General features: G+C 27.8%; 1 pseudogene; it reads right to left on the bottom strand.

Moving 5' to 3' along the window:
* Positions 1 to 8,682: 8,682 nt before the first annotated feature.
* LOC149519323 (uncharacterized) lies at positions 8,683 to 9,685 on the bottom strand (annotated as a pseudogene).
* Positions 9,686 to 10,558: the final 873 nt, after the last annotated feature.

Here is a 10,558-nt window from a genome sequence, read left to right as displayed (position 1 = left end):
ATTAATGTGTTTGCCTATTAGGTTCGATAAAACTAAACCCACAGTTAATTGTGTTTGCCTAAGATGGTAAACACAGCTTGTAACATAATTCAGTGTCTCACTCAAACAATTAGTCATGACAAAAATCCTTTCATCAGTTCTTGGTCTTGTGATCCTTGTCACTATGCAAACTTTCCCTTTCAGTTTCCATCGGCAGAGCCAACATGACCAGCTTTACTTCATATACAAACAGATCAACTGGCAAAACAACTACTGAAATTATCTCTGCTTTCCTTATATCTTCCTATAAACACCGTAGTTTATTTTCCTTTCGTACACAAACACATCTATGTAGGTATGTATATGTAGAAACTAGAAAAAGAAAACAGTAATCTATTTTGACATAGCATAAGGTGGATAATTTTTTAAAACTAAACATTCTCATACTTAGTTTCTACAACTATTTCTCAAAAATTCTCGTCCAAGCATCTTTTCTCATAGTCTTACCTGTAACACTTTAATTGAGAAACAAAGTTAATTACTTACATTTTCATTTTTCACTATTCAACATCAAGCAATCAAGCATGAAACTTTACCAACGAAAACCCAATTCTTTGTTCTTGTTGAAGAATTTTTCCTTTCTTATATTTATTCGATGTCATCTTTTAAAGTAATTGTATGAATAAAATGAGTTAAACTTCGAATTCAAAGATATAACAATGTTGACAAATATAAAATCCAAGTAATCGATTATCTCAATTTTATTTTAGCTCGTTCCAATCAAATTAACAAGCCCAACATCTAACTAATCAAAGCCATATAAAGTCTACAATCAGCTTGAAAAGGGTCGAATAATTAACCTGGATATTCAAAATGTAAAAACAAGCACAACTGGTTTAAAAAGAACATGAAACAAGACATACCATACTTAGAAGTACATAAAGCAAGCAAGACATATAAGTCGAGCTGAGGAAACAACTTCACATTATAATAAACGACGAAGTTGAATCTAATCTGATACATCACTGAAACCCTCTCCGTTCCACACAATCATTCCAATAAACCAAAAGCAACCTCGAAAACTACCAGAATTTAACACATTCACTACAAACCATTGGCCAATACCTCTCCATCAACAACCCCATTTTATCTCAACAACAACCAACAGCTAGCTGTTTTCGCCTCGGAAAATACATGTTTATTAGATTGTAACCATTCCATCCTCGCTTAAACAACCCTATATCCTCCATCACCCTTTTAGCCTTGGATCCACCTCCTAAAAAAGAAAAAAAAATCAAATTTTTGCCAAGAATTTTCTAAAAAAGAAACCCTTTAAGCATATAAGATCACAGTTATATATATATAATATTATATATGCTAACTTTTCATATTCTACCTTTTTATTAATAGTAATATATTTTTAAAAAATACTTGTAAATAATTTTTCATATTTTACTTTTTTTATTTAAATTAAGTTATTAAAAAATGATAAAATCATAAAACATTTAATATGTAAAGGAATATTACCGAGCATATTTATTATTCAGAAACGAATTATATATATGAAAAAAAAAACTGAAGTTTATCTACATAAAAGGAAAGAAAAAAAGCGAAAGAATTTCATCAATAAAAGCTTGAAAGTTGAAAATTACCGATGCCTTTAACGCAAAAAAAAAAAAAAAAAAAAAGACAGAAAGAATATGACTGATGGTCGGGCTAAGCTTGAAAACAAGTGACATGTATCCTTCGCCTGCTTCTAGTTAGGACTTAAGATCAACTTTTAAACGAATATAAAGGGCTTGGGTTCAACATAGCCAGGTCAAGATCATAGAATTTTGGGCTTACCCTAACCCTTTTGGACTCCGATGAATAGTTGCATACTCGAGAAGGGCGATAAAAAATTTGAACGGTTTAAGATTTTCCTTCAAATTTTATTTAACGATGATTTTTAGTTTATAACTCTTTATTTATAGTTGATAGTCCTAATAAAAAAAAATATTGATCCTTATTATTAATTTTGTTTCGATAGAGATCATATAGGTTGATGTGTTCTAATTATACCAAAACATAGTTATATTTAAGGGTAGGTTTTTATATTAAATTTGGTACCAAATAATATGGTTGTTTTCATTTATTTCAACTACTTTTGATAAATTTCGATGAAATTACTTGCTTTAACCGGTAAGTAAACGTAAAATATATTTTATAATTTTTAATTTATTTTTTTTGTTGTTTAACTATTTTTAATCTAATAAAAATAAAACTAATGAATAAAATAATTTTAAAAGTTGAGTTTCTCTTTTTTTACTAGAACTTTTTTTTTTTTTTACACTTTATTTTTCAAATCAAAATTCATAAATATTCAATCCCTTTCAAGAAAGTAATTATACTCCCTCTTTAAAGTTCAAAAGTCCTAAAACTAAAATTAATTTCTTTTTCATCTCTGTATTTTTATCTTAATATATATTTACACGAAAAAAAAAATTTATTTTAATTATCATATAATCAAATTAAGTATTCAAAAATATCATAATAAATTGATAATATTATTTATTATACTTTTAAACTTATTTATTTTGCATATTATTAGTAGTAGTATTATGTAAAAATCTATGTATATTTATAAATATATTTATATTAAATCAAAAAATTCAAAATAATATACCTAAACAATTAATTGCGATATATATTGTTTTCAAAAAGAATCAAAATGTTGTGCGGTAAAATATTAATAACCTTAGGTTGATCTAATGTTCAATAAATTTGATAGAGCAAACTTATCACTCATCTTTAATTTGAACCACCTCCCATTTAAATATTATATTTTTAACTAGCTTGCTATTCGTGCGATGCACATATTGTTTTTATTTTATTTAAATTTAAATAAAAATAAAAATTAATATTATTAAATTATTAACATGTTCAAAATATATATAATATAATATTATAATTAAAATATCAAATCATAATAAAAATAAAAATTTTAATTAACAAATTAATATACTTTAAAATATATGATAAATAATATTGGAGGAAGAAAAAATATCTAGAAGATATTGTAAAAAATATTATTAATTATGCTAACAAAATATTAAATAAAAACTAAATGTCTTATCACTTCAAATGAACTTTATTCAATTTGCATGATCTCCAGCTTCTTTATTATTTTTGTATACCTGCAAATTTATGTACCTTTAAGATAAATTTTATTTATTTAAGAGAAATAATGATTTTAAATGTTTAAATAATATACGTGATAACTTACTCTTGTGTATATATTTTTTTTTGTAAGAGTTTCAATAATATCATAATCTTCAGTATCTATATGGCTTTCCAAATCTTTGTCCTTTTCAATTGTTTTGGGGTTGACATTTGATACAAAATTATGTTCCTATAAAAACTACAATCAAATAGTTTTAAATTTTAAATAATAGTATTAAATTATAAACAATTATTTAAGAAAATTATTGGCAAAAAGTTTTAATGAAATGTATTAAACTACTTACCTTTTGTATTTTTTCAAGTAAATGCCAACTTTCCTCTGCATAAAGTATCTCATGAACATGTGTAATAGTCAATTTTAAACTTTCGAAAAAGGTTGTAATCATTGAGTTCTACTTCAAATATATATGAATGGCCTATCAACTCTTCCAATAAACTCTTCCCATATTTTTTCCACTTTGGCAGCTCCATCTTTTTGTGAATGCGTTTTAGATACATTTAATTAAACAACATTGATGTTCACACAAATTTAGAAAATTATTTTCAATATGATATAACCTCAATTTTCATTTGAAACAATTGTTCAGTTGTATATTTTAGAATTCGATTAGCTTTTCCATAAAAAAAAAAAAAAAGACAAATTGTGCATTGCCAAGCTCGTCCGATACATTAACAATTAACTTGTACCTATGATGGAATATTAATAATAATCAAACTTACCTTAAATTGGAAAAAAAGAAGAAGTAAATATCCAAACGATTATGTTTTAAAAGTTACTTATTTAAAAATATCTCAATAAATTTTACTTAACTTGACATATAATGATGATGGAATTTAATGATACCTTACAACTAGAAGTTGGATTTGATGTACACAATCCTTGCAAGGATAACCTCCATCAACTTCTAACTCTTTTTTTGTATGCACTGAACATGACAAATAATACCATCCATACCTCATGTCGATTTGCATTATAATACCTCGACATACCTCATGTCGATTTGCATTATAATACCTCGACAGGTGAACTTTTTCTCCCGTTGGTAGTAAAAATAAGAAGTATTTTTCTTAATTATAATACAATATATATTTAAATTGAAATATATTTAACTAAAGTCTATATTTTTTTACCTTGCATGACTTGTTATTCATGACATGATAAATATCAACTATCGATCTCCTATTTGCAAATAACATTTCTTTGGAAGATATGACTTTTTTTATTAGTGTCAGATACTTTTGGACTTGAAAATCACCAACAATTTGATTGTATTTGCATCGAAAATGATATAAAATCATTATATCCTTTTTGTGCTTCAAAATTTTTTAAATAACTTTATATTTACTATTGATAAATATGCAAGTACCTATTTAGAATTATAATAGCTTTAAGTATATCCAAGTTCTTGTATACCTTTTATTACTAATGTAGATGATAAATTGTATTTACCTAAATTAAATATTCAATATAAGAAACATTATTTAAATAATTGGGATTAAAACTAAATTAATTAAAATATAGTTTCTTTTACTTACCTCTAAATTGTTTAACAACAGTGGATGTCACAACCAATATGATAGTTTCATTATTGCTTGCTAAAATACTATCGTCAAGTTGATATGCAACTCTACCCCAAAGAGTAATTTCCATTGAGTTTTGACTATGAGAAAAAAATCAAAATAGTTAGTTAAACTATTAATTTCAAATATGCATTATCTAATTAAGTATTTCTTAATGCATACCTAGCATTTTTTTTATTTCTAATACCTTTTTATTTACGTTTTCACCTAGAACATCTTGATTCACGATTGTACTTATCTTGCTCAATTTTCCAATAACATCTTTAAGAATCAAATAGTTTCAAAGCATAATTAGTCAAATTAATATAAAATGCAAAATAAAAAAGAATTATATAAAGTTGAAGTCAATGGACCTGTTAAATTTGTTTTATCAAGATAACGTGATTGAATAGCATCAAACTCCAAAAACTCAAATTTATACAACTTAAGTGAACTATTCAAACCATTAATAATCTTGACAAATGTATTGGCTTTGAAGTAGACCATCAAATCATTTTTCAAAGTTCGATAGGAGCCAGGCACATTGCAAACTTTGAAGTTATGAATCCTGTAAACATTTCCTTCCATTAGTAATGTATGATACTTGTCTGCCAAAGCTTTGAATGCCATTGCATGAATGTGACCATCCTGTTAAAAAAAAAAAAGAAAACATTAATTAAATAATTTTATTAGAGATATATAAAATGAATAATCTATTATGTACAAATTAAGGTAAATAAAGCTCTCACATTTTCATCCAACCGAATCTTTCCCAAACCGATAACTTTTCCATTCTTATTAAAAATTCACAACATCTCACATTCTAGCGATTCTTACTTTAACCTTTTATTGGTCTCCAATTGTTGAAATCTGTCATAAGTATTGGTAACCTTGCATCATGCCCAATAAGAAAAGAATGAAAATTTTGAATTATTTAAATATTAAATATAATTAGAATAAAAATGCATAAAATTTGTAAATATATGCATACATTAAACAATTACATATTAAATCAAGTGTGTCACCTTTGGAAAACATCATCAAACACCTCAGTGTATACAACATTATTTGTCCACGAATGAATTTCATGATCATTGTTTTCAATTAAAATTTTTAATCCCTTTGGTGATGTTACTCTGGAAGCAGCTACATGTAATTAGCCATGAGTGAAAATTGATTTTGACAAATACACACCGACATTTTCAAATGTTTGTCTTTGACTCTTATTTATGGTCATTGCAAAACATACTTTGATTGGGAATTGTCTTCATGTTAAAGTGAACGGCCATTTTGATTATGAAGGGGGCATTTCCACTCGAGGGATGAACAATTAACTCTTATATTAGTCCTAGTTATTGTCTCAGCTTCAATTACCTTAAAGCCTAATTTTGTGACAACCAATCTATTACCATTACAAAGACCAACACTTTGATTTATGTTGCATAAAAAAATAATAGGAACCCCAACTTTCAAATCAATTTTATGATTAGGTACCTCAGGAAATTTAAATGAATTCAAGAATTCTGAAGGATATAAAATAGATTGTTTTCAACATTACTAATGCAGGTGAAACCCTATCAGCATTGAGATATTTTTTTACTTCACCAAGAAGCTTTAAAAGTATGTAAGTATTGACTTGATCAACTACTTCATTAATTTGTGCTAATATAGCTCTATCCTTTAAATAAGACAGATTATTAAATGTATTTTTCAAATTAGGATTTGTACAATCAATAATTTACCTTATTGAATCATTCCCATGCGGAATTAAAAACTCATATGGAATATTAATCCATGTTGAATATGCACTTTCACTTGGTCCTACTAAAGGTAACCTACCATCACCCAAGTTTAATAACCATTGGCTAAAGTCTAATATTGAGCTGCATCATTGATTTCTCAATCTCATATTAATAGAGAGTAAAGATTTGACAATGTTCCTAAATTTCAGATCTAGAAGTTGTAACAACTATAATGTCACTTCTGCTACCTCAAGGAACCACTTGTAATATTTGTCTAAAATCACCTCTTAATATCACAAATTTTTCCAAAAAAATCTTTTGTTTAGAATTAGGATCTTTGGAATGCATAATATCTCATAACATACGATTAATAGTTTCAAATGCATGGCTGTGCACCATTAAAGCTTCATCCCATATGATCAAAGTTGCCCTACAAAGTAATTCAGCAAGTGGACTACCTTGCTTAAAATCACAACATGAGTCTTTGTCTAACTTTATAGGAATTTTAAATTTAGAATGTGTTATTCTCCCCCGAGCCATAATAAAGCAACAATACCTGAAGATACAATTGCAATAACAATATTACCTTGAGATCGAATTTTAGAAATAATTGTTCTTCATAAAAATGTCTTTCCAGTACCTTCATTTCTATAAACAAAAAAAAAATCTGCCACTAACATTGTCCATAGAATGGATAATAGCATCATATAGTACTTTTTGTTCACTATTGAATCCATCATATAGGTTATTATGATCCCATAATAATGTATATCTATCATAACTCATTTCCTCCAAAACTAAAGAATTGCGTTCATAAATGACTAACACAAAATTAGGGTAAAGAGTAGTCTTAAACTCCTTTAATGATATTCCATTTTGTTTCACTATCTTCTTGATCTCAAACAAAGTATAGTTTTGCAATTGTTTAAGAGTCAAATTTAGGCTTGGTTGTTTATACGCCATTTTTTGTTGATATAAAATATCTTCAAAAAGCAGCTTTCAATTCTTGTTTCATAACTCATTTGATTCTGTAACTTCACAAAACAAAATAATGGTAACAAATAGATTATATAGTTGATGTTCGATAGCCCATAAAGATGCTTCACATAACATTTCATGCCACTCATAATCACCTTCAAGCAATCCCAATGCTCTATAGGCATTTTTATAAGTCAAATAAATAATCCCATCAATTGTCTTTATATCTTTAAAGGCTCTAGCACCTTTTACGATATTGAAAGTATCTTAGAAAATATCTGTCCAAAAGATGGATGAGCATAAAATAATCTATCAACATATCTTCCTCTCTTTCTAGGTTTCCATTTCTTTTTACTTTTGCACCAAACCTACTTTGTTAGGAAATCAAAATAGGTTAAATTCTTTGCATCCTCATGCAACTCATTTGTTTGCATCCATTCCGTGAACATTGTATTATTTACATTTGGCCTACTTAAAATGTCTCGTAAATCTTCATTATCATGAAAAATGACATTTTGTTCATGTGGTAGATGGAATGTTAGTCGTTCTACATTTGGCTCATGATGTTGTATATCAAATTGAAATATTCTCCAACATGCTTCGAAAGCCGATACATAATGACAATCCAAGTATCTTTTGATCTCATTAACTTTAGTGATAATTTTTCTACCAGTTTCCTTGTCGATTGATGCATTCTTTTAAATCAAACATGTCGTTTTATCTTTTCCCTTACACATGTACTTAAACAAATATTTGATATATCTAGACTGGTTACCTAACTCAATATTAATGTGAGAATCATATTTTACAACCAAATCGACATTATAGGGAACAACCCATGTATTATCCAATTCAATAGCACTTATAGTTACAGTCTTTGTTATCATTCCATTGTCTATAGATAAGAAATCCATCTTCATTAATAGTTGTTTGAGACTAAAATTATTTTTGGTTAATGCTTAGACCATTTATCATGCTGGGAGATGTCATTTTTGCATTTCCACATAGACTATGCATCATGAATTGAACAATTGCTTTGTAAGCAATAGGATCTACTTGCTTATTGGAAAGCACTGCAGATATCAAATGATCTACTAAGGAAACATCTGTTAACTTATCATCCAGAATGACAAAAAGTGCAATGTGAGCATTGGTATACCTCTTTTTTGGAATTCAATGGTGTATATTATTACACCAAGATATTTGTAAATTTTAGTCATTGTTATTTAAGAAAGACTAAATAAATAAATTACTTTAAAGATAAAATTTGCTAACCTACTCTAACTCATCCAAAATGTTTTCTTTTTGTCAAGTCTTTAATTAACTAGTCCAACTTAATCTTAAAGACTTTGGTGACCACATCAGGCCTATCTTCAGGCTTTTGTCCAGGGATTAACTTCAAAAATTCCTTAATCTCAGGCCATTTGGTGTTATATGTGAAAGTTAAGAATAAATCTGAAAGACCTGCCCATCTACATATTGCCATTGAATCTTGATAATTTTACACCATATACCTTGGACTTCAAATGACACATGATGGCAAAATGATCTTTTTCCCAATAGAAAAATATATTGTGTCTCCTTTCGATATTGCATTTTCAAATCCTTGTAGGACATCACGTTGTAACTTTGGTTGATTTCTCATTACCCAACTAAATCTTTTTGCTTGTATGCTCGTGAAATAATCAACCAAATATTATTGGGTTAAATGACCACTACCAATTAGAGTATGCCCTTCATTTTCTCAAAATTGTAGTAAAAAAGCATGGTATTGTCATTGGGTAAGTTTTTTTCTTTTTGAATTTCTACTTTCTACTTTTTTATGCATTATGTTAATGTGATACCCATCATCTCCATATAGAAATAATAATGGGTATTGCATTGCCATAAAACTTAGATGTTGTTCACTGATACATCATAAGCCACCTCCACATTCTTGTATAACCATATCTCTTTAACTTGTTGATTCATCACCATTTTCAACAATTAGAGCAACAACTTCTGATGCAATTGGCAAATTATATTGTTGACCATCCTTTTTACGTGTACCAATCAGCTTGATACTTATAGGCACATAATCTGACTCTTAAAACCTATCTCTTGTTGTCCTATACCTTTGCTAGTTGGTTGTGCTCATCAAGCATTGCCAGTAAGCCATAAACAATTTTAGTATCCAAACTATTGCTAGATTTATTGGATTTCATGGTCACGAACAGGTCATTTTATGTATCATATATATACAACTGTGCAAATTTAGGCCTGGCATCATTGGTTGGCAATAAATAGCCTATTTTATGATGGTTTTGTCCACTAATTATAAAAACATATGGACTACCACCATCATTAATCTTCTTATCTATGACCTTACTAGCAGAGGTGAATGCAAATAATGAGTTATACACTCGAATGCTATTTTTAAATTTCACAGCATGTTGGCCTCCTTTATGATCAAGCAATCATTTTAAGAAATCAAGGGGCTCTTTCAATGGAGGGAGTTAAACTTTTCCATTCAGACAAAATCCTAAACCTTGGATTTCTCATATGTCTGTGTTTATCAATTCTCTCTTTATACCATATTATTGCTCCATAACTTCCACAAACTTCTATGGGTTTTCCAAAGTTCCATGGTTCTAGATATTTTTCTATAAATAATATTTATAGTTGTTTGAATTTAGTATTAATTAAATTATTTTCTTAACTAATATAATATAACTTATTCGTAACTTACTTGTGTATGTCACTTGATCTATACTTTCTTCACCATCAAACTCAACTTGACAATTATCTACCTCTATAAGTTCTTCACTATCTACATTAATGATTTAAATTTAAATAAAAATAATAAAGAAAGTTTTTTTATTTAAAAAATGATTTATTCACACAATGAATGTAATCAACCTTGTGAGGAATAATCAATATCATTTTCAAGATGAAAAGTTGAATTAAAGTTTAAATCTATCGAGTCATAGTTGATGGACACATTGAGCTAAATAGCAATCTTAAAGAGGAATTAACGGGGGTAGAATGTGTATAAGAATCTTCTCTTGACATCATTAATGGTTGCAAAGTTGGTAACA

This window comes from Durio zibethinus, chromosome 4 (genome assembly GCF_047325235.1).
Source record: "Durio zibethinus cultivar Kanyao isolate XHJ-2024 chromosome 4, ASM4732523v1, whole genome shotgun sequence".
NCBI lineage: Eukaryota > Viridiplantae > Streptophyta > Magnoliopsida > Malvales > Malvaceae > Durio > Durio zibethinus.
The sequence above is the reverse complement of the archived record's forward strand: the minus strand, read 5'-3'. Positions and strand labels throughout refer to the sequence as shown.